The sequence below is a fragment of the Tupaia chinensis genome, unplaced genomic scaffold (genome assembly GCF_000334495.1).
Source record: "Tupaia chinensis unplaced genomic scaffold, TupChi_1.0 Scaffold000489_1, whole genome shotgun sequence".
Lineage (NCBI taxonomy): Eukaryota > Metazoa > Chordata > Mammalia > Scandentia > Tupaiidae > Tupaia > Tupaia belangeri.
Genome location: NW_006160001.1, coordinates 4,883,864 through 4,907,517, shown reverse-complemented (window position 1 = coordinate 4,907,517; position 23,654 = coordinate 4,883,864). Strand labels below are relative to the sequence as shown.

Here is a 23,654-nt window from a genome sequence, read left to right as displayed (position 1 = left end):
CTTCTCTACAGGCACAGCCTGTGAAGGTCTGCACCCTCTTCAATCTGACGAGGTTACTCTAAGGGGGCCAGCAGATGGCATAGTCGTTAAAGCACTGGACTCACGCATGGACAACTGCAGTTTGAATTCCAGACACAGTGGCTTGAAACTCATGCTGGGTGCTTGTGTATGCACGCCAAAAATCCTGAGAGGAGAGTGAAGGAGAAGGGATTGTGGTATGGCTATCCCCCCTGGGGAAGCAATGTTTCCCTTTCTTTCTCTGTCTCTCTGGAGAGTACATGTTCCCTCTCAGCTATTTTATCCTAATTCAAAAGAGCTGGAGAGAACATGTGCTTATTTTTCTGCACTTTTTCAGACTCTGTACGTGCATTTTCAAGAAATCTATGAACACTATGTATTATGAAAAATTATGCATGGATTTCAAAATCAGTTTGCATCAAAATACACTCATACTTTAATTCCATTTTCACATTAACTTTTTGGAGCCTTTCAATTGCTGTGGGCAGGATGGTTATGAGGAGAAATCCTCCATTCTCCCTGCCTGAGTATATCATTCTACTGTGTTTTCTGTAATATATGGTTACCTGTATGCTTGGATAGGCAGGAAGACGGAAGACCAGAATAAGGCTACTCTGAAAAGCTCATAAACTTTCTGGAGTTTCTCATAAAGAAAGTGATGTACAAATACACACTGATCTAAGATTCTCAAACCTATTCAAAGGTTTCATCATCTACTCCACAGGAGAGGTACCAAATACAGAAACTCTTTTGTTTGTGTTCTGTTATTCCTCTTCCATTTGTCACCAAGCTAATAAGACCTTTATTTATTTTGTGATGGAAAGGTCTTCATCTATTCTTTTGATTTACTATTTGTGGCCAAGCTATATAGCTAGCTTTGAAAACGGAAAATCTAGTGGTTTTGAAAAACTGTGCCCAAAGGCATTCAACCCCTTAGGTCTCACTGCATTGGTAAGCATTATCATTGATGCAGCCTCCTCAACAGTCAAGAGGGAGCTTGGCATAAGACCGTCCCTCTGCTGCACATCATTAAGGGCAAAAAAAGTATCCTCATGACATGAATAAAACCCACCTCACTACAGGATTCCATGCCTCTGTCAAAAGGAATGAAACAAGTGTTCTGGGAAACCTGCTCCTATATATAATCTCTCTGGCTGTTCCTTACATAATTCTAGGCATGTGTCCATCCCAAGGCCTACAATATCCTTTCCTTAAATATCTGATGCCTTGTTTTCTGAAAAGTCAACTTCATAAGACCTTCCTAGACCACTCAATGCAAAACTAAAACTGTCTGCTATGGTTTGATTGTGTCCCCTACAAAATTCCTATTAAAACTTAATCCCTATTGTCATTGATTAAGTTGTAGGGCCTTGTGGTAACTGATTATCATAAGGGCTCTGTCCTTATGCATCATTAGTGCTTTATGAAAGAGCTGAAAGGAACTGGCTTAGTGCAGGCTCATTTTTGTCTTCTGCCATGTGAGGACACAGAGTTCTTCCCCTCTAGAGGATCCAGCTACAAGGCACCATCTTGGAAGCAAGGAAGAGGGCTCTCACCAGACAGTGAACCTGGCACCTTGATCTTGGACTTCCATTACTGTAGAATTGTGAGACAATATATTTCAATTCCTTATAAATTACCCAGTCTCAGATATTTTGTTATGGTAGCATAAATTAAGACACTGCTCATATTTAATAATTTCTTTCCTTACTTTGATTTTTTCTTCCAAACAATTATCACAAGACTACCAATATTTTTTCCCTATTGTCTGTCTCTCCTGTGGATGTTAATAACAAGAGGGTAGAAATATTTGTATGTTCTCTATACTGATGTAATGCCTGTTATGCAAAAAAAAAAAAAAATCAGGAAAAAAAATATATCTATTCAATGACTGCAGTAGGATATGTAGCCCCAGCTAGGTGCTACTTTATAGGATGCGTAAAGTTAGACTTGTGTTTATGGAAATGTGTGTGTCACCTGTGTGTGCTAGGAGGTTATTTGGATTGATTAGGGTCTTTGGTAATTCAATAAAATGTGGGGGGAAAACAGTATAGAAAGCAAACATAGATACCAGAGACAGTGAGGGAGGAGAGTGGGAGATGGCAGAGGGTGAGAGATAGGGAATCAAGGATGGGGGGAAAAAAAGCAAAACATACAGAAAACAAGAAATGGAAGATCATTTGCTGACAATAACATGTTTGTTGATGTACTTGATTGAGACAATATACAGTGTACTCTGGATGGAAAATCTCATTTTGTATGCTGTAATGATGTACAGTGAATGAATGCAAATAAATAAATTGGGGGAAAAAAACCCTGAAATTCAGTGTGGAGAAATTTTATTCAAAAAGATTATTCTCATAGGACAAAAGGGACTATGTCAATAAAGGAGCTCTTGCCATAGGGATAATATGCCAAACATGAGATCCGAAAACATCTCAACGGTCAGATAGAAAAGAGGTTTCCACCCCAGCTTCTGTGGCACAGGCAGTAGAGTGCCTATTTGAGATGATGGAGCCATATGGGGAGGTCTATGGTTCAGATCTCAGGTTGACCTGAACATGCCTGGTACACTTTGATTCCAGCTGACTGGAAGACCAGGAGAAAGATGGCAGTATGGCAAGCCTTTGTTAGGGGTCTTTGTCCCTCTCTCATAAAAGAAAAAAAAAAGAATGGATTAACAAAAAAAAAAGGAGAAGGGATTGTGGTATGGCTATCCCCCCTGGGGAAGCAATGTTTCCCTTTCTTTCTCTGTCTCTCTGGAGAGTACATGTTCCCTCTCAGCTATTTTATCCTAATTCAAAAGAGCTGGAGAGAACATGTGCTTATTTTTCTGCACTTTTTCAGACTCTGTACGTGCATTTTCAAGAAATCTATGAACACTATGTATTATGAAAAATTATGCATGGATTTCAAAATCAGTTTGCATCAAAATACACTCATACTTTAATTCCATTTTCACATTAACTTTTTGGAGCCTTTCAATTGCTGTGGGCAGGATGGTTATGAGGAGAAATCCTCCATTCTCCCTGCCTGAGTATATCATTCTACTGTGTTTTCTGTAATATATGGTTACCTGTATGCTTGGATAGGCAGGAAGACGGAAGACCAGAATAAGGCTACTCTGAAAAGCTCATAAACTTTCTGGAGTTTCTCATAAAGAAAGTGATGTACAAATACACACTGATCTAAGATTCTCAAACCTATTCAAAGGTTTCATCATCTACTCCACAGGAGAGGTACCAAATACAGAAACTCTTTTGTTTGTGTTCTGTTATTCCTCTTCCATTTGTCACCAAGCTAATAAGACCTTTATTTATTTTGTGATGGAAAGGTCTTCATCTATTCTTTTGATTTACTATTTGTGGCCAAGCTATATAGCTAGCTTTGAAAACGGAAAATCTAGTGGTTTTGAAAAACTGTGCCCAAAGGCATTCAACCCCTTAGGTCTCACTGCATTGGTAAGCATTATCATTGATGCAGCCTCCTCAACAGTCAAGAGGGAGCTTGGCATAAGACCGTCCCTCTGCTGCACATCATTAAGGGCAAAAAAAGTATCCTCATGACATGAATAAAACCCACCTCACTACAGGATTCCATGCCTCTGTCAAAAGGAATGAAACAAGTGTTCTGGGAAACCTGCTCCTATATATAATCTCTCTGGCTGTTCCTTACATAATTCTAGGCATGTGTCCATCCCAAGGCCTACAATATCCTTTCCTTAAATATCTGATGCCTTGTTTTCTGAAAAGTCAACTTCATAAGACCTTCCTAGACCACTCAATGCAAAACTAAAACTGTCTGCTATGGTTTGATTGTGTCCCCTACAAAATTCCTATTAAAACTTAATCCCTATTGTCATTGATTAAGTTGTAGGGCCTTGTGGTAACTGATTATCATAAGGGCTCTGTCCTTATGCATCATTAGTGCTTTATGAAAGAGCTGAAAGGAACTGGCTTAGTGCAGGCTCATTTTTGTCTTCTGCCATGTGAGGACACAGAGTTCTTCCCCTCTAGAGGATCCAGCTACAAGGCACCATCTTGGAAGCAAGGAAGAGGGCTCTCACCAGACAGTGAACCTGGCACCTTGATCTTGGACTTCCATTACTGTAGAATTGTGAGACAATATATTTCAATTCCTTATAAATTACCCAGTCTCAGATATTTTGTTATGGTAGCATAAATTAAGACACTGCTCATATTTAATAATTTCTTTCCTTACTTTGATTTTTTCTTCCAAACAATTATCACAAGACTACCAATATTTTTTCCCTATTGTCTGTCTCTCCTGTGGATGTTAATAACAAGAGGGTAGAAATATTTGTATGTTCTCTATACTGATGTAATGCCTGTTATGCAAAAAAAAAAAAAAATCAGGAAAAAAAATATATCTATTCAATGACTGCAGTAGGATATGTAGCCCCAGCTAGGTGCTACTTTATAGGATGCGTAAAGTTAGACTTGTGTTTATGGAAATGTGTGTGTCACCTGTGTGTGCTAGGAGGTTATTTGGATTGATTAGGGTCTTTGGTAATTCAATAAAATGTGGGGGGAAAACAGTATAGAAAGCAAACATAGATACCAGAGACAGTGAGGGAGGAGAGTGGGAGATGGCAGAGGGTGAGAGATAGGGAATCAAGGATGGGGGGAAAAAAAGCAAAACATACAGAAAACAAGAAATGGAAGATCATTTGCTGACAATAACATGTTTGTTGATGTACTTGATTGAGACAATATACAGTGTACTCTGGATGGAAAATCTCATTTTGTATGCTGTAATGATGTACAGTGAATGAATGCAAATAAATAAATTGGGGGAAAAAAACCCTGAAATTCAGTGTGGAGAAATTTTATTCAAAAAGATTATTCTCATAGGACAAAAGGGACTATGTCAATAAAGGAGCTCTTGCCATAGGGATAATATGCCAAACATGAGATCCGAAAACATCTCAACGGTCAGATAGAAAAGAGGTTTCCACCCCAGCTTCTGTGGCACAGGCAGTAGAGTGCCTATTTGAGATGATGGAGCCATATGGGGAGGTCTATGGTTCAGATCTCAGGTTGACCTGAACATGCCTGGTACACTTTGATTCCAGCTGACTGGAAGACCAGGAGAAAGATGGCAGTATGGCAAGCCTTTGTTAGGGGTCTTTGTCCCTCTCTCATAAAAGAAAAAAAAAAGAATGGATTAACAAAAAAAAAGGAGGAGAAAGAAGAAAAGAACTTCATTTTATAGGGACTAAATGAGGCTAGAGGGAACCAGGAATGCAACATGAGAAGAGCAGGTGTTATGATGAAATAGTTGATTAAGAAATGTTTCCTTGAGATCAGCCCATTCTTGCCATTAAGGAGAGAAAGAGGGATTATTCCACATTCCAACGTTCAAGGTACTCTAAAGTTCAGTTTCTTCCAGGGAAAAGAAGAGAAGCCTAACTAAACTTCAGTTAATTTAGATTCATAATCATTTTTACCAGACTGGACAATGGGGACAGTTTATGAATATGTGTTATCATTTACAAGTCAGGAAGTGGGCATTTGGGGAATCTGTGTCTGGCCTTTGAGGCAAGCAAAGGGGGTCATCATTTAGTCTTTTCTAAGTCATATTAAGAAGGGTGGTTCTTTGCAGTAATCTGCTTTCTGGAAACCAAAAGAGGGAGAGGAATTTCTTAACTTTTGCTATTTTCCAGGATTATGGGGCTCAAATAAATTCCAATATTGTCTGCCAGCACCTGAAACAGTGAGTGGCATGGAAGGGGCACCCAATAAATATTTGTTGAATCTATGAATTAAGACCCCTTGAAGCAAGGAGAAGAAAGGTAAAACAAAACGAAACAAAACAAAACAAAACAAAAAACACCAGGCAAGGTAAAAAGAATGGAGAAACCCATTGCTTTCTCAGACTCTACATTCTAAAATAGGAATTTTATCTATTACCATTGTATCAATGAGGGCTCACTCCATGCCAAGCCCTGAGCTCAGGGTGTTAGCTGCATCTAGTCTCAGTTCTGACTGAGCTGTGACCATCAGGCTGTCCCCACCCCACCCTGGGTTTTGTCCATTGGTGTTTGAACTGGGCTGATGGACATGGAAAGGGCAGACTTACCAGGTTCTCATCCAAAATCTCCTTAAAAAACAAATTTAACTTTCTCCTGAGGCTTTACAAATGCATTATTAAGCACTCCATAAAAGTTTTCTTTTAAAAGAAATAAGAGACAGGTGTATAACTTTTGTCACCTTGTATTCTATTTTTTAAGATTTATTTATTTAATTTTATTTATCATTATCATTATTTTTAATTTGCTATAGAGAACATCCACTCATCAGAGAGAGAGAGAGGTAAAGTGAGACAGCAAACCATCAAGTTCAGGACTTGAATCTTGGTCAGCCATATGGGAGTCCAGTGCCTTATGTTTCAAGCTAGAGGCTGCCTAAAAAATCTGTTTATACATCATACTTCACAAGCTCTTAACAGAGACATCACATTGAAAGCATAAGTAGTCTCACATACACATATACATACGCATGCATACACGCAAAGTACATGTTTTCAGTTCAAGTGTCTCTCTAAACAAAAGCAAATATGTCTATTGAACGTTTCTGCAGTGTTCTTAAAGAGGAACAGAAAAATGAGAAGATGTACTCTACCACACAGCATCATGTTTCCTAATGTAATATCTCAAGGAAAGGAATTTCTTTAAAACTTTTAAATGGTGGTGCTCCTCTACTTTATTTCCAGAAGAAAAGTATCCATTATAGTCATTATCTGTACATCTATTAGATTCCTACTATGTGAAGTGCACTGTACTGAAAAGTTAATTCCTACAATTCTGGAGTTATGTAATAAGCTTAAAAATGGTGACTGGATCTTGCATTTGTGTGGAAGGGACAATAACATACTACGCATTCAGGAAATAATTCCTCCCACCTCATCTAGAGCTTTATAGAAACAAAGGAATTGCCATTAAAACTCTGCCATGTTGTGACATATTTAATTGTAGGAAATTAAATTGTGTCTAGCTTTAAAATAATAAACCCATTATTTACTTTTGAATACACAAGCTAAAAGTCTGTTGTTTTTAAAAGAATTATACAATTACATATGCACTGTAGATGATAAATTTAACATGTGTTAGCAAGGCCCTAGCTTTGAGAAAGATTAGTAAAAAAAAAAAAAAAAAAAGTTAGTACATTGAATAAACAACGATTATAAAGTACTTACCAAGAGTGCTTTCAAAAACATTTTGACTTACTTAATGAGATTACCACAGATTAATATAAATGCCAGAGTAAGTAGAAATTCTTTTTATTCAAATAGTAATTAAATTTCCCCTGGAAAAAAATGTGATAATGCATTTTCTTTCTAATTCTTCATCCTTTCTCCCTACCTCAAAATATTCCAAATACATTTTTATGTGTATTAAGAAATGACCTAGCAATGTAAAATGGTTATGTGTGCTTTGTGTGATTTGAACACAGTGCCATCAAGTGGTGGTGGTCATTTTTTATAGCCAAAGGGGCAGATGTTGCGTTAAAAGAGGTGTGCCTTCAAACAGGCTGTGGAACAGGCTAAGGCTGTGCTCACAGTCTGGGACCACATGGGAGGCCCGAGTTTGATTCCTGCAATCCCAACTGCTTGGGGAGGCTGAGGCAGGAGGATGGCGAGATTGAGGCTGCTCTAGGCTATAAAGACCTTGTCTACGAAAGAACCAGGCATCATAGTGGCACACCGTGATCCCAGCTATCGTCCCAGCTGATGCAGGAAGATGGTAACAAAGTGAGATCCTGTCTTAAATAAACAAATGAAAAATCAGTGGAATTCAGCTTGCACAGGCAAAGTCTCCTTCAGACCTTTGAGAGAGGCTAAATCTCTGTGAAACATTTCTCATGAGAGTTTGTTTGCCTCATACATTTTTATGTGTATTAAGAAATGACCTAGCAATGTAAAATGGTTATGTGTGCTTTGTGTGATTTGAACACAGTGCCATCAAGTGGTGGTGGTCATTTTTTATAGCCAAAGGGGCAGATGTTGCGTTAAAAGAGGTGTGCCTTCAAACAGGCTGTGGAACAGGCTAAGGCTGTGCTCACAGTCTGGGACCACATGGGAGGCCCGAGTTTGATTCCTGCAATCCCAACTGCTTGGGGAGGCTGAGGCAGGAGGATGGCGAGATTGAGGCTGCTCTAGGCTATAAAGACCTTGTCTACGAAAGAACCAGGCATCATAGTGGCACACCGTGATCCCAGCTATCGTCCCAGCTGATGCAGGAAGATGGTAACAAAGTGAGATCCTGTCTTAAATAAACAAATGAAAAATCAGTGGAATTCAGCTTGCACAGGCAAAGTCTCCTTCAGACCTTTGAGAGAGGCTAAATCTCTGTGAAACATTTCTCATGAGAGTTTGTTTGCCTCAACCCACATTCTCAGTTCTGAAGCACCTTATTCTATTGAGTTTTGACACCTTGGTGTGAGATTTGTCCATGGGCTCATTCCAACCCCAGAGTCTGGCGTCTGTGTTTTCTACTTAGTAACTTGTCTTGATCTGCTCCTAATATTCTGTTTGCGTCTCAGTCCAAGTCTTTTCTTCTTCATAGCCTCTAACCTGGCAGTTCTGGATTTACTTATTGATTAACTGAACATTTGCATAGCTCATACATAGGCCAAGCACTGCACTATGCACTTAACAAAATTAACTCATTTGATCTTTATAGCAGCCCTATGAAGTAGTTGCCCTTTGCTACTGACCCCATTTGTTGACAAGGAGACTAAACATGGGAAAATTAAGTATCCTGAAAAACTGATACTCGAATCCAGACAGTCTGGAATTCTGGAGTTTCTTACCTAAACCTCTGCAGTCTGCATTGCCAGCCCCATACAGGACTGGATAACAAGATAATATGTTTGAAACAGTAAACATCATAGCATATACACAGATGCTATGCTTATACCAACCCTACACATTTAAGGGCTATAATTCATTGGGTATTAAACAAATATTATGTTTAGAGTATTACAGATCTAAAGTACATTTTGATCCCTTTCTCATGTACCCTCAACTCTTCCTTTATAGTTCCAGTCTGTTCTCATACATGGTTTGGAATTAAAGTTTGTTTGTTATTCATGTGGAGTCTAAATTGTTAAAGAAGCTGAGGGATATTTTCCAAGTGCTCTACCCTGTCCTTTGGGTTAGCTAGACATTTAAATGTTTCTGTTCCTTTCCTCTGGAATTTAGATGCTTCTATTTCTAAAATTTGCCTCTTAGCTACAGCAGGAACTACTTAAAGAAGTACTCAATTTTTGGTCTCAAGAGCTCTTTATACCCTTAAACATTATAAAGAGCTTTTGCCTATGTAGATTATTACCTATTGACATTTGCCACATCAAAAATTAAAACTGATAAATTTAAACATTTATTATTAATTAACTTTTTAAATAATAGACTTCTGACATTAATGTAAGTAACATATTGCTGTGGAAAATGTGTTTTCCAAAGCCAAAAATATTTTATGAAAAGAGTGACATTGGTTCAGACCTTGGCAAATGTCTTGAAGTGCTTTTTAGGTCCATTTATGTATTCCATGGTGTAAGAGAGATACAGCACCCAGGTCTTAATACTGTGGTTCATCCCTGGCCTCATGGGCAGAAGCCTGGATCATGGGCACAGCATGCCTAGTGTATTCAGAGAGGTCTCCAGCCTCGAGTTGGCAACTTCCTCCATGGGTCTCCTTCACAGAGAATAGAGTTTTACCTCTGTGCCACCATCCAGCCCTGCAAATATCTGTAACGTTTGGCTTAATGGAAGACATTTAGATTCTCATACCTGTTTCTGCATTCCATTCTGCTGTGATGTTACATGTCATGTGGCTCCTGGGAAATGCCACTGTACCCTACTGGAAGAATGAAAGGAAAGAAGGAAAATAACATCTAAAAACATTAGGAAAATAGTTTGGACTACATAGATTCCCTGAACGGGCTACCAAGACTTTGAGAACCACTGGTTTAGAAAGAACAGATAGAGAGACAACCAGATAGTGTAACGGTTACATAGCTGGACTCCCACATAGTCGGGGTTTGAGTCCAGGACCTGGCTGTTTAAAACTCATGCCAGGCACATGTGTGTGCAATGCTCAAAATCCCAAGAGGAGAGTGGAGAAGAAAGGATTATGGTGTGGCCATCCCCTCCAGGATGATTTCTCACTTTCTGTCTCTCTGGTTCTCTATGTTTCTCTGGCCAGTGCACAAGCTCTATTGCAAAAATCTCTCAAAAAAGAAAGGAAGAAGAAAGAAAGATAAAGAAACAAAGAGTGAGCAGATAGAAGACAAAAGAGTGACTGTTGGATCTTGTTTCAAGCTATAATTCATCCTTTCCACAATGTTATAGAAGGGTAATAAAAAGAAAGCTAAAGGAAGATGTTTATATATTATGAACAGAAATGTACTCTGACCTTTTTCCTCTATGAAAAGGAAAATGGATTTTCTGTGTTATACTACTTACAAGAGAAATGAGAGAGCCTGCCTTACTTTTCTTTCAGACCAGAACTCCTTGAGTAAGTGAACATGATAATCATTTAACTAGCAGGTTGTTAGCCATTTTGCCGTAGGGACATTTAGCAGCAACCTTCAGCTTCTATAAAGTGCCTTAGAAGAGAGTTATAAATTTCTCAAGAAAGAAATGTGAAGAGGAGAAAGACTTCTGTTTTTAATGCTGAGAATTTAGTTGTGAACTAATTGTAACCACAGTAAAAGGAGATAGTAGTAGCAAGACAATTAACTTCAGTATAAATTTGCACTACAACTGCTACTAGTAATAGTAACATATAATAACTTCATGTGCTGTGTAGGTATAACTCACCATGTTTTGCAGTTCCCAGGTTTCAAAGCAGACACTTGTAATCCATATTATAACAGTCTACAAGCTGAATTTTATGTTAGGGAAACTGTTGCTTCAATCAAGACCCTAGAAAAGTAAAATCCCAGAAAGATAAATAGACATGGACATGACATTTTGTCCCAAATCTTCATTTTATATATTAGGTATACCAGGTCTCAAAGAGTGAAGTGAGTCACCATGAGTGACTCTAATTTTTTAGATTAAAAGAACCACAAAGCAGTTTTCCACATCTTAAGTGGAGAAAATGCATTTTCAATGCCTCTATACACTTAAATAAATATAATAAAAACAAATGGCTGTAGACATCTTACTATATAACATATACTTCTCTTTTGATCTTCTCTGTTTCTTAAAATAATTAATTTATTTCAATTCTAAATTTTTTCTTCTTTTTTATTTTGCTAATCATTTCTAATTCTTTAGTTATTATTAGTTTTTATCTTCTAATGTAGGCATTTGAGGCTATACATTTTTAGTTAATATTTTTAACTTTAGTTAACATTTTTAACTATGCCCCACAAATTTTTATATGTAATGTTTTAATCATTGCTCAATACCAAATATTTTTAAATCTCTACTCTGATTTTGTCCTTGATGGGTTGATTTTATAAAAGTGCATGTGAGATGTGTGTGTATGTGCATATACCACTAGTTAATTTCCAACGATGTGTTTTGTGCGAGAGAGGGTTTGTTTATTCATTTTGTGTGTGTGTGTGTTTTTAATCACCTACAGTCTATAGTTTAATAATTGGGTTCATTTATGATGTAGTACATTCTATGGATCTTGAAGACTGTATAATATGTCCATCATTCAGTATCATATAGAAGAGTTTTATTTATCCTGAAAAACCCTGTTTTCTACCTTCTATGTGTTATACAGAAGCATAAAAATTGACTCTATAATTCCTAGACCAATAAGGTAAAAACACATGAAATAAAAACTGTAAGATTACACTGTTGGTGGGAATGTAAATAGGTCCAGCCACTATGGAGAACAACAAAGAGGTTCCTCAAAGATCTTCAAATAAAACTACCATATGATCCAGCAATTCCACTCCTGGGTATCTACCCAAAGGACAGGAGAGCACTCAGTTGGAAAAGCGCTTGCACAACTATTTTCATTTCAAGAATTATTCATGATTGCTAAGACATGGAACCAAACCAAATGTCCACAAACGGATGAATGGATTCAAAAATTATGGCACATAGACTCCATGGAATACTATTCAGCCATAAAAAACAACAAGGTCTGAAATTTGATAGAAAATGGACGAATGTGGAAGATTTGTTGCTGAGTGAAGCAAGTCAGGCTATGAAAGAGAGACACTGTATGTCTCTAATTAACATGTATGGACTGTCCACACTCTATGGTAGAGACTTAAAGACTGGAGAAAATAAAAGCATTAAAAATTGGGGACTAGCATTTGGCGTAATGGCTACATGGCTGGACTCCCAAGTAGTTGACTGCAGTTCGAGTACCAGACCCAGTGGCTTAAACTCACACTGGACACATGTGTGTGCATGCCCAAGATCCTGAGAGGAGAATGGAGGAAAAAGGGATTGTGGTGTGGCCATACCCCCTGGAAGGTGATTTCTCACTTTCTGTTTCTCTCTGTCTTTCTGGTGAGTGCATGTGTCCTATAGCAAAAACCTCTCAAAAAAAAACTTATAATGGACACTAGAGACAAAGTGGAAAGACAGTGTGGGAGGGAAAGACTGTAGGAAAGGAAATTCGGGAAGAAAATGGAGGGGTAAGACACTTGTGGGACACAGATAAGGTTTTTTATCTGTTGACAAGGATGTGTATAAAAGTCTCAGCTGGGTTGGACTGAGGTTTATATCAGGCTGGGTTAAGTCTCTTCACAATCTAAATGATGTATAGCTATTTAATGTATGAATAATAATTAAAAAATTTTAAACAAACAACAAAAGATTAATCCAGAAGAATTGAAAAAAGAAGCAGACCATACAACAAAAAAATTATAAAAATGATTTATAATATCTCATGATAAATTTTTAAATGATTTATTTCACGAGTGAGAGAAACAGAGAGAGCACTCCCAACAGCGTTTGATGCCAAGATTCACTCCGAGCTCCAGCAGCCCAAGATCATGGACATGTATGTTTCTGTGTATGCAGGAAGGTCTCTGGACATGAACTGGGAACTTTTGTCATGTGAAGGCAGCCTCACAGTGACACTGTTCACCATAGTACTACCAACCACATCACTTGGAACGAGTTGTGGAGCCCAGCAGGTGGCATGGTGATTAAGGCAGCTAGACTCCCACATTGCTGACTGCGGTGTAAGCCCCGGACATGGCAGCTTGCTTTCTCACTTTCTCTCTCCTCTCTCTCTCTCACTACCTCCATCTCTGGACAACTTCAACAATATAAAATAAAATAATGACAATGAATTTTTAAAAAGTTGTGAAAAGTGTCAAGTTGTGAAAAGAGTGATTTAACCTTCAAGTGAACTGATAGCTTACATGCCCAAGTCACAAACCAGTGTTTCATTATTATAAATGTCCAAAAAATAGATACATAGGAAAGAAGTTGTATTGTAAATAAAAGAGTTCGTAAGTAGATAAATAGAACAATTTACTGGAAAAAATAATATAAATAATTATAGTAATTCTTCACTTGTGTGTCCCTAACTAAATACCTTTTACTTTTAAAAATAAAGAAATCCATGCTCTTATGAGATTTTTTCACTTTTTTAAATTATTATTTTTACATTTAATCACTATACATCATTTAGACTGTAAAGAGACTTTACCCAGCATTATATACACTTCAGTCCAGCCCAGTTGAAAATACTATACACATCTTCATCAACAAATAATAAACCCTATCTGTGCCCCACAAATGTCTTACCTGTCTATGTTTTCCCCAAATTTCCTTTCCTATGCTCTTCCCTTCCCACACTCTTCTTTCACTTTGTCTCTAGAGTCCATAGCAATTTTCAATGCTTTTTATGTCCTCCATTTTTTCAGTCCCCCATGGAGTGTGGATAGTCGGTATATATTAAGTGGAGACATACAATGTCTTTGGGGGATGGCCACGCCGCAATCCCTTCTCCTCCATTCTCCTCTCAGGATCTTGGGCACACACGCACACACGCCCGGCGTGAGTTTTAAGCCACCGGGTCCAGGACGCGAACTGTGGTCGACTACGTGGGAGTCCAGCGACATAGCCATTACACTAACTACTGGTCCCATATTCATAACAATTTTTGATGTTTTTATGTCTCCAGTCTTTCAGTCTCTACCATAGAGTGCAGATAGTTGGTATATGTTAGGTGGAGACATACAATGTCTCTCTTTCATAGCCTGACTTGCTTCACTCAGCACCAAATTTTCCATATTTGTTCACTTTCTATCAAATTCTAGGGCCTTGTTGTTTTTTTATGACTGTGTAGTATTCTGTGGAGTATATGTGCCACACTTTTGCAATCCATTCTTTTGTTTGTGGACATTTGGTTTGGTTCCATGTCTTAGCAATTGTGAAAAATGCTGAAATGAATATAAATTTGCAAGCACTTTTCTAACTGAGCATTCTCCTGTCCTTTGGGTAGATACCCAGGAGTAAAAATGCTGGATCATACAGTAGGTCTATTTGAAGGTCTTTGATGAACCTCCGTGTTGTTCTCCACAGTGACTGGACCAATTTACATTCCCACCAACAGTGTAGGAAGTTCCCCTTTCACCACATCTCCTCTAGCACTTATTATTATTTTTTAATCTCCACCATTCTGACAGGGGATAGGTGGTATCTCATTATGGTTTTGATCTGCATCTCCCTAATGATGAGGGATGTTGAGCATTTCTTCATATGCTTTTTGCCCGTTTGTATGTCTTCCTGAGAGAGTTGTATATTGAACTCATTTTCCCATTTTTTAATTGGGTTAATCTTTCTCTTCCTGGTAAGCCACTTGAGTGCCCTGTGTAGTCTTGTTATCAGTCCTTTATCTGAGGCACAGTTAGCACAAATTCTCTCCCTTTCCAAGGATTGTTTATTCACACTAATTACAGTGTTCCTTGCTGTGCATAAACTTCTTAATCTTATGTAATTCCACCTGTCTATTTTGGAGATTATTGCCTGTGCTTCGGGGATCTTACTTAAGAAGTATTGGCCTACCCCAGAGTCTTTCTAGTGTTTTCCACCAGTAGTTTTATAGTCTGCGGTCTTATGTTTAGATCTTTGATCCACTTTGAGTTGATTTTTGTTAATGGTGTCAGATAGAGGTTCTGATTCATCTTTCTGCAAGTGGATACCTAGTTTTTTCCAGCACCATTTGCAAAATAGGTTTTCCTTTTCTCACTGGATTGACTAGTACACTTTGTCAAAGATCTGTTGGCTCTATGTTTTGGGGTTTATTTCTGGGGTCTCTTCTCTGTTCCATTGGGCCTCATGTTTGTTTTTGTACCAATACCACACTGTTTTGATTATCACAGCTTTGTAATATGTTTTGGGATCAGGAAGTGAAATGCTACCTACTCTGCTCTTCTTGCACAAAATGGCTCTGGCATTCTTTTATTATTCCAAACAAATTCTATGACTGTCTTTTCTAGCCTCATGTTTGTTTTTGTACCAATACCACACTGTTTTGATTATCACAGCTTTGTAATATGTTTTGGGATCAGGAAGTGAAATGCTACCTACTCTGCTCTTCTTGCACAAAATGGCTCTGGCATTCTTTTATTATTCCAAACAAATTCTATGACTGTCTTTTCTAGATCTGTGAAGAATGTCTCTAGTAATTTTATAGGGATTGCAGTAAATATGTAGATTAATTTGGGTAGGATTGCCATTTTGATTATGTTAATTCCACCAATCCAGAAACATGGGATGTTCTTCCACTTTTTTGTGTCCTTTTCAATTTCCTTTTTAATGTTTTTATAGTTTTCCTCATAGAAATCTTTGACTTTTTGGTTAGTTTTATTCCTAAGTATCTTATACTTCTTGTGGTTACGGCAAATGGGATTACTTTCTGCGGTTCTGTCTTTGTCTGCTTGTTGGTTGTTTATAGAAATGCTATAGATTTTTGCATGTTAATTTTGTATTCAGCCACTTAACTGTATGCATTTATTATTTCAAGAAGTTTTTGCATGGATATTATTGGATCTTCTATGTATACAATCATGTCATCTGCAAAAAAGAGATAGTTTCAGCTCTTCTTTCGATATTGGAATGCCTTTTATTTCTTTCTTCTGTCTGATCACATTGGCTAGGACTTTCAGTACTATGTTGAATAAGAGCAGAGAAAGTGGACAGCCTTGTCTTATACCAGTTTTTAGTGGAAAAGCTTTTAGCTTTTCTCCATTCAGTATAATGTTAGCTATAGGTTTTTCATAGATGGCTCTTATTATACTGAGTAACGATCCTTCTATGTCAATTTTACTGAGAGTCTTAATCATTAAAATATATTGTATTTTGTCAAATGCTTTTCCTGCACCAATTGAAATGATTATATGATTTTTATCTTTCTTTCTGTTAATATGGTGTATTACATTTATGGTTTTGTGTATGTTGAACCACCCTTGCATCCCTGGAATAAAGCCTATCTGGTTGTGATGAATAATCTTTTTTTATATTCTGTTAGCAAGTATCTTAGTGAGAATTTTTGCATCTATATTCATCAGATATAGGTCTGCAGTTCTCCTTTTTTGTCGTATCTGTATCTGTTTGGGGAGTAAAGGTAATGGAGGCTTCATAGAATGAATTTGGAAGGGTTCTTTCCTTTTGGGTCTCTAGCAATAATGTGAGTAGGATGGGGATTATCTCTTCTTTAAAAGTTTTGTAAAATTGGGAACCAGCAGTTAGCGTAATGGCTATGTCGCTGGACTCCCACGTAGTCGACCACAGTTCGTGTCCTGGACCCGGTGGCTTAAAACTCATGCCGGGCATGTGTGCGTGCGTGCCCAAGATCCCGAGAGGAGAATGGAGGAGAAGGGATTGCGGCGTGACCATCCCCCCTGGGGGGTGATTTCTTGCTTTCTGTCTCTATGTCTCTCTCTGTCTGTCTGGCGAGCGCACGCGCCCTACAGTGAAAATCTCTCCAAAAAAAAAAAAAAAAGTTTTGTAAAATTCAGCAGTGAAGTCATCAGGATCTGGACTTTTCATTGTTGAGGGAATATTTATTACTGATTCAATCTCATTGCTTGCGATAGGTCTGTTCAGGCTTTTGATGTCCTCTTGAGTCAATTTTGGTCAATTATACGTCTCCAGGAATTTGTCTATCTCATTCTGGACTTTTCATTGTTGAGGGAATATTTATTACTGATTCAATCTCATTGCTTGCGATAGGTCTGTTCAGGCTTTTGATGTCCTCTTGAGTCAATTTTGGTCAATTATACGTCTCCAGGAATTTGTCTATCTCATCCAGGTTTTCTTCTTTGTGGGCTTTTAGTCACTCATAGTATCCTCTAATGATATTTTGTATTTCTGTTATGTCTGTTGTAATGTTGCCTAATTCATTGTGAATTGGATTCATCTGGTTCTTTTCTCTCTTCTTAATTAGTCTAGACAGTGGTTTGTCAATCTTGTTTATCTTTTCAAATAACCAGCTTTTACTTTCATTTATTTTCTGTATAATTGACTTATTTTCCATTTCATTTATTTCTGCTCAAATCTTTATCATTTCTTTTCTCCTGGCATTTTTGGGATTTTTCTGTTTTTGTTTTTCCAATTTCCTGAGGCACTATATTAGGTTGTACTTTTGCCATCTATCCATCTTTTTCTTGTGCACACTAATTGCTATGAACTTCCCTCTTATGACTGCTTTTCAGTGTCCCATAAATTATGAAAACTTGTGTATTCATTATCATTTATTTCCATGACTATTTTGATTTCTGTTTTAATATCTTCAGTAGTCATGAAGTCATTCAGAAGTAGGTTATTTAGTTTCCATGAATTTGTGTATTTTTCAGGGTTTTCCCTGAGATTAACAGCAAGTTTAATTCCATTATGGTCAAAGAAGATGCTGGATATAATTTCTATGCCTTTGAATTTTTAAAGGCTGGTTTTATTCCTTATCATATGATCTATCTTCTAGAAAGTATCATGTGGGGCTAAGAAAAATGTACATTTTGTGGGGGTTTTTTGTGTGTGTGGAAACTTCCATTGATATCTACCAAGTCAGTCTGATTTATGATAGCATTTAAGTCCAGAATCTCTTTGCTTATTTTTTGTTTCATTGACCTGTCTAAAGGAGACAATGTTATGTTGAGATCTCCAACAATTATTGTGTTACCATAACTTTTTTTAGATCTCACAGTCTTTCCTTTACATATTTGGGTGCTCCTGAGTTCAATGCATTGATATTTATAAGCATTATATCTTCTTGGTGAATTAGCCCTTTTACTACTATATAATGCCCTTCTTTATCTCTTCTTATGTTTTTTTCCTTAAAGTTCATTTTGTCCATAATCAGTATAGGGGTCCCACACTTTTCTGGTTTCTATTAGCATGGAATGCCTTTTTCCAGCTCTTTGCTTTTAGTCTATGTATGTTTTTATCCATGAGATGGGTTTCTTGTAGGTAGTAGATGGAGAGTTTCTGATTTTTAATTCAGTCAGCCAATCTGTGTCTATTGATCAGTGAATTTAATCCATTAACATTCAATGTTATTTTTTATATTTCCAGACTTCTCTCTAACATTAAGTTGGCCATATTCTTGGTTCTTTTTTTGTTCTCTTATTGCTGTCTGTCTCTCTTTAGTTTTCTTGGTATAGTACCCCTTTTAGAATTTCTTGAAGAGCTGGTCTGGGGTTGGTAAATTCTATTAGGTTTTGCTTATCTGAGAACACTTTTATTTTCTTTTTCCATATGAAGGATAATCTTGCCAGGTATAGTATTCTTGGTTGAAATTGTTTTTCATTTAACTCTTTGAATATATTTCCCCATTCTTTCCTTGCTTTCATTGTATCTGATGAGAGATCTGTTGTTAGCCTGATGGGATATCTTTTCTAAGTGATTTGATGTTTCTCTCTTGCAAATCTTAGTATCTTCTCTTTGTCTGTCATTTTGGTCAATCTAGCTATAATGTGCCAGGGAGAGGATCTTCTTAGATTGATTCTGCTTGGGATTCTTTGTATTTCTTGGGTCTGGATGTTTGCATGCCTCTCTAGGTTTGGAAAGTTTTCTTGCAGGATTTCATGGAATAGATTATCAATGCCCTTACGAGTCTCTTCACCTTCTGGGCTACCAATTATTTGGATGTTTGGGCATTTTATGGTATCTAGTATTTCTCCTAGGGTAGCCTCAGTTTCCTTCATTATTTTCTCAGTATTTTTGATAATATTTTCTAGGTCATTGGTTTTACCTTCTACTTCTGAGATTCTACTTCTGCATGGTAGAACCTGCTTTTAATACTTTCAAGGGAGGTTTTAATTTCCTGTATTACAGTCTTCATATCTAACAGTTCCATTTGATTCTTTTTTATGGTGTCCAATTCTTCTTTCATATCATTGAAGGACTTTCTCATCTCTTGGAGCTCAATGTCCCTTTTCTCTTGCATCTCACAGAATTTCTCTACCATAAATATTCTAAATTCTTTTTCTGACATTTTGGAGACAAGTTACAGTGTTCCTTTGCTGAAGATGTATTACTTGATTCATTGAGGCTCTTCTCAAATTTTTAGTCATTTGGTAATGTATTCACTTCTGTCTAAGCTGTTGGAAGAGGATTCTGTGACTGTGAGCTCATGTGTTTTTCTTACTGTGAAATAATTTGGTGCTATTTTTTTTCTTTCTACTGTGTTCTCCAGTGTGGGAAATACAGGAGGAGTTTTTCAATCTGATTTATGAAGGGGAATTTCACTATATTTTGCAACCACTACAGTGAGGTACAAAGAATTCTCTACAACTCACAATGTTCAGATGTTTAGCTACTATAGGCCGAACACAAGCAGAGGTGGAGGAGCCTGGAACCTTTCTGTCCTAGGTGAGGGAAGAAGAAACAAATCAACAAGAGAAAGGCACAAGCAGGGCAGAAAGCTGTTTTTCGTTGTTGTTGTTTTTGTTTTTCTTTCTTTTTTTGTTTTTATTTTTTTAAAAGAAAAAAATGTTGGAAGTGACAGAGAAGAACAAGAATGAGACACTTGCATACCTAACTAGCACTGGGGTCTGGGCGGAGGGGGGAGAAGCCCTGGCTTTCTGTCCTAGGCAAGGGAAGAAGGTGGTCTTATGAGATATTTAACTCACCTATTCAGAAACTGTTAAATCAAGTGGACAAAAATTGTTCAATCAAGCAGATGAAAATAAATATAATGGATTTTAAAAGCAAATTATAAGCTTATGTTAACAGATATGTGTATCTATTATATATTCATGATTTTCATTTCTTCTTTTAACTGTAGCTCAGATATAAATTCAGATAAATTTTAAAATTAATTACTTAACCAATATTTTAGATATATACACTACTGAGTTTTAAAGTTTAAAGACTATAGATTCATTTGTATAATATCTACTTTCCTCTTTTCCCTATGAGATTGCTCTTTTCCTATTGCACTATTCTCTTATTGTGTCTATATCTTTCCTTTTTACATCTTTCAAATAATTTTAATTGTACCTATTTTATTATCTGACTTTTTACCATATTTGAGTTCTTGTAACATTAATTATTTTTATTTTGGTCTTCCTTGCTAGCTAATTTCTTCTTTCTTTCTTTCTTTCTTTCTTTCTTTCTTTCTTTCTTTCTTTCTTTCTTTCTTTCTTTCTTGGAGAGATTTTCACTATAGGGCACATGCACTCATGCACTCGCCAGAAAGACAGAAAGTGAGAAATCACCCCCCAGGGGATGGCCACACCCACAATCTCTTCTACATTCCCTTCTCCTCCATTCTCCTCCCAGGATCTTGGGCCCACACGCACAGAAGCCTGTTGTGAGTCTAAGCCACCGGGTCCGGTACTTGAACCACAGTTGACTACATGGGAGCCCAGTGACATAGCCATTATGCTAACTGCTGGTCCACTAGATAATTTCTTTCTGTGAATGTTTTTGTTTGGAAGAGATTTTGAATGATTTATTTATTTATTTATTTATTTATTTTTTCCTGACAGACAAAACAGAAAGAGAGAAAGTCACCACCAACAGAGTTTTCACAGTATCATCCACCCCCAGCTTCAGTGAGCCCAGACCACAGGTACATGCTAGCACCTAATGTGCTCTGAAAGGTCCTGGAATGCATGTCTACTGTGCCACCATCTGCCCCATAGGGTATTTTTTAAAATTAATTTTTAATTGAAAAAAATTGCGTATGATCATGGCATATACATGATGTTTTGATGTATGTGTACATTGTAGAATGGCTAACTCAAGCTAATTAATATTTTCATTGCTAGTATTGTTGGGCTGCCAGGTCTCCACTTACCTCCAGTATCTTCATCATAACAAATTCTCTTAAGACCAAAGGCATTCTCGAGTGAATGTACTAGACCCATAAGTGTATGTGATCCTGGCTGTCTAATCTTTAACTCAATAAAAACTAAAGAACTCACAAAGAGTTAGGGTTAAGAAGAAGCTAGAAGTCACACAGTCTAACTCATTCAACACACGAATGAGGGAACTGAGTTCTATCAAGATGTCGTGTGAGCTCTATTAAATAGTGACATCCTCAGGGACAATGCCCAGATGGGCAAATATACACTTCAGGGATGAATACCACGTCTATTTTTATGCAGTTACTGAATTCTCTGGGCTTTTTATATTCATTGCTCTAATGATTTACTTAGCCTGTTTCTTCTCAGGATCTTCCAGATTTCCTAGGAAGTTGTTTACCTGATTTTCAAGTACCTCAGCTCTTTGTCTAGACTGTGGGGAAACCTCCAAGGAATCTGGAAAGCATGCTGCTTCTGCTCTCCAGTTTTTTTTCAAACTCAAAAAGTGTTTTCATCTTATATTTTTCCATAGTCCCGACTTTTGTATTCCCATTACCAAATGACCCTTAACCATAAATCTGAGCTTACCAGTCACATCAAATCATATTTCTTAAGTTTATTTATTTATTTATGTCTGAGAGAGAGAGGAGATCCCAGCAGGGGGCTTGACACTGTAATTAACCCCAAACCTTAGACAGAATCACAGGCTCTTGTGGGCCTGGTATGAATGGGCAGAACTTGGAATGGGAACTTAGGACCTTTGCACATGGCCCCAAATATTGCATTACTGCTGCACCACCATGGCTAGCCAAATCATAACTTTTGGAAACAATAAAGTTTCCAAATATGAGAGAGAGGAATTCTCTTCCCAGATAGTTCAGGCACCTGGTAGAAAGTCATCAACATGGGGACCAGTAGATAGTGTAATAGTTACATTGCTGAACTCCCATAGTCTACTGTGGTTCGAGTCCCTGACCTGGCAACTTAAAATCATGCCAGGTGCATGTGCATGTATGCCAGGATCCCAAGAGGAGAATGGAGGAGAAAGGATTGTGGGGTGGCCATCCCCTCTGAGGGGTGATTTCTTGCTTTCTTTATCTCTGTCTCTTTCTCTTTGTCTCTCCAGTGAGTGCACACACCCTGAAGCAAAAATCTCTCCCCCCCCCAAAAAAAAAAGAAAAGAAAAGAAAGCCATCAACATGAACTTAAGCTAACTTCAGGATTACTGGTTTCAGTCCACAAAACCCTTTGTCCCTTGTTATAAAGCAAGTATTTCCTGCTTGCCTCAAATTCCCTACAGGATGCAGAAATGAAGGAGAAGAGACTCAGAGTGACCAAACCCTGTCCCATTGGGAACATGTTCTCCCTCTCCTCATGTCTGTCTGTCTATCTCTGGCAAGTATACTTGCCCTCTGGAAATTTTTTAAAAATTAAGTAAAATAAAATATTTGCTGCTGAGGGCAATGTATCTGTACAAACCTTTCTCAGCATAAATATTCTCTTAAGATTTTCATTCTTTCAAGGCAGTATAATACTACAGAAAAATACTAGAGCACTTATATTCACAGGAGACCTTCTCTAACTCCAATACATTGCCTGGCTCCAATAATTTCCCTCTCAGAGAAATTTTAACTCAGGCCTAAGTCATTTTAACTCACACAATAACAGTTTGCAATAGACTTTGGAGAGCCAAGTGAGCAATTCTGCTATGTCTTTCCATATGTCTGTGGTTTTATCATAATAAATTATTAACCAAAACTGAGCTCTATATATTAAGCTTATATTTAAAAACTTTAAAATCAAAGACTTTTCAGTATGAGAAACTTTAAAAACTTTCATGAAAAATGTATTGTGAAAAACTTACGTATTTCCACAATTTTTACACCAAAATAAACTCATATTTTAACATTTTAATTCCATTTTTCCATAAACTTTTTTTTTTAAGACAGATTTTTGCTATAGGGCATGTGTACTCGTCAAAGAGACAAAGACAAAGACAGAAAGTGAGAAATCACCCCCTACTGGTGGGGACAGCCAGGTTGCAATCCCTTCTCCTCAATTCTCCTCACAGGATTTTCCACCCACACACTCAGTGTAAGTTTTAATTCGCCAGGTCTGGGACTCAAAACACAAACTACATGGGAATCTAGTGACATAACCATTATACTATCTGCCAGTCCCCTTCATAAACTTTCTTTTTTTTTTTTTGTTTAGAGGTTTTTGCTATAGGGCGTGTGCGCTCGCCAGACAGACAGAGAGAGACATAGAGACAGAAAGCGAGAAATCACCCTCCAGGGGTGATGGCCACGCTATAATCCCTTCTCCTCTATTCTCTTGGGATCTTGGGCACTCATGCACACACGCCCGGCG

At 37.5% G+C, this 23,654-nt stretch overlaps 1 long non-coding RNA gene across 1 annotated transcript in view; it reads right to left on the bottom strand.

Annotated features, from left to right (window-relative positions):
* Nucleotides 1-9,825: 9,825 nt before the first annotated feature.
* The window catches only part of LOC102500478 (uncharacterized), a 33,845-nt gene continuing 20,016 nt past the window's right edge, over nt 9,826-23,654 (bottom strand). Inside the window, exons 6-7 of the long non-coding RNA XR_335664.1 lie at nt 10,864-10,968; nt 9,826-9,901 (exon numbers count right to left, since the gene is read on the bottom strand). This is a non-coding gene — a long non-coding RNA (uncharacterized LOC102500478). The remainder of the gene's footprint in view (nt 9,902-10,863; nt 10,969-23,654) is intronic.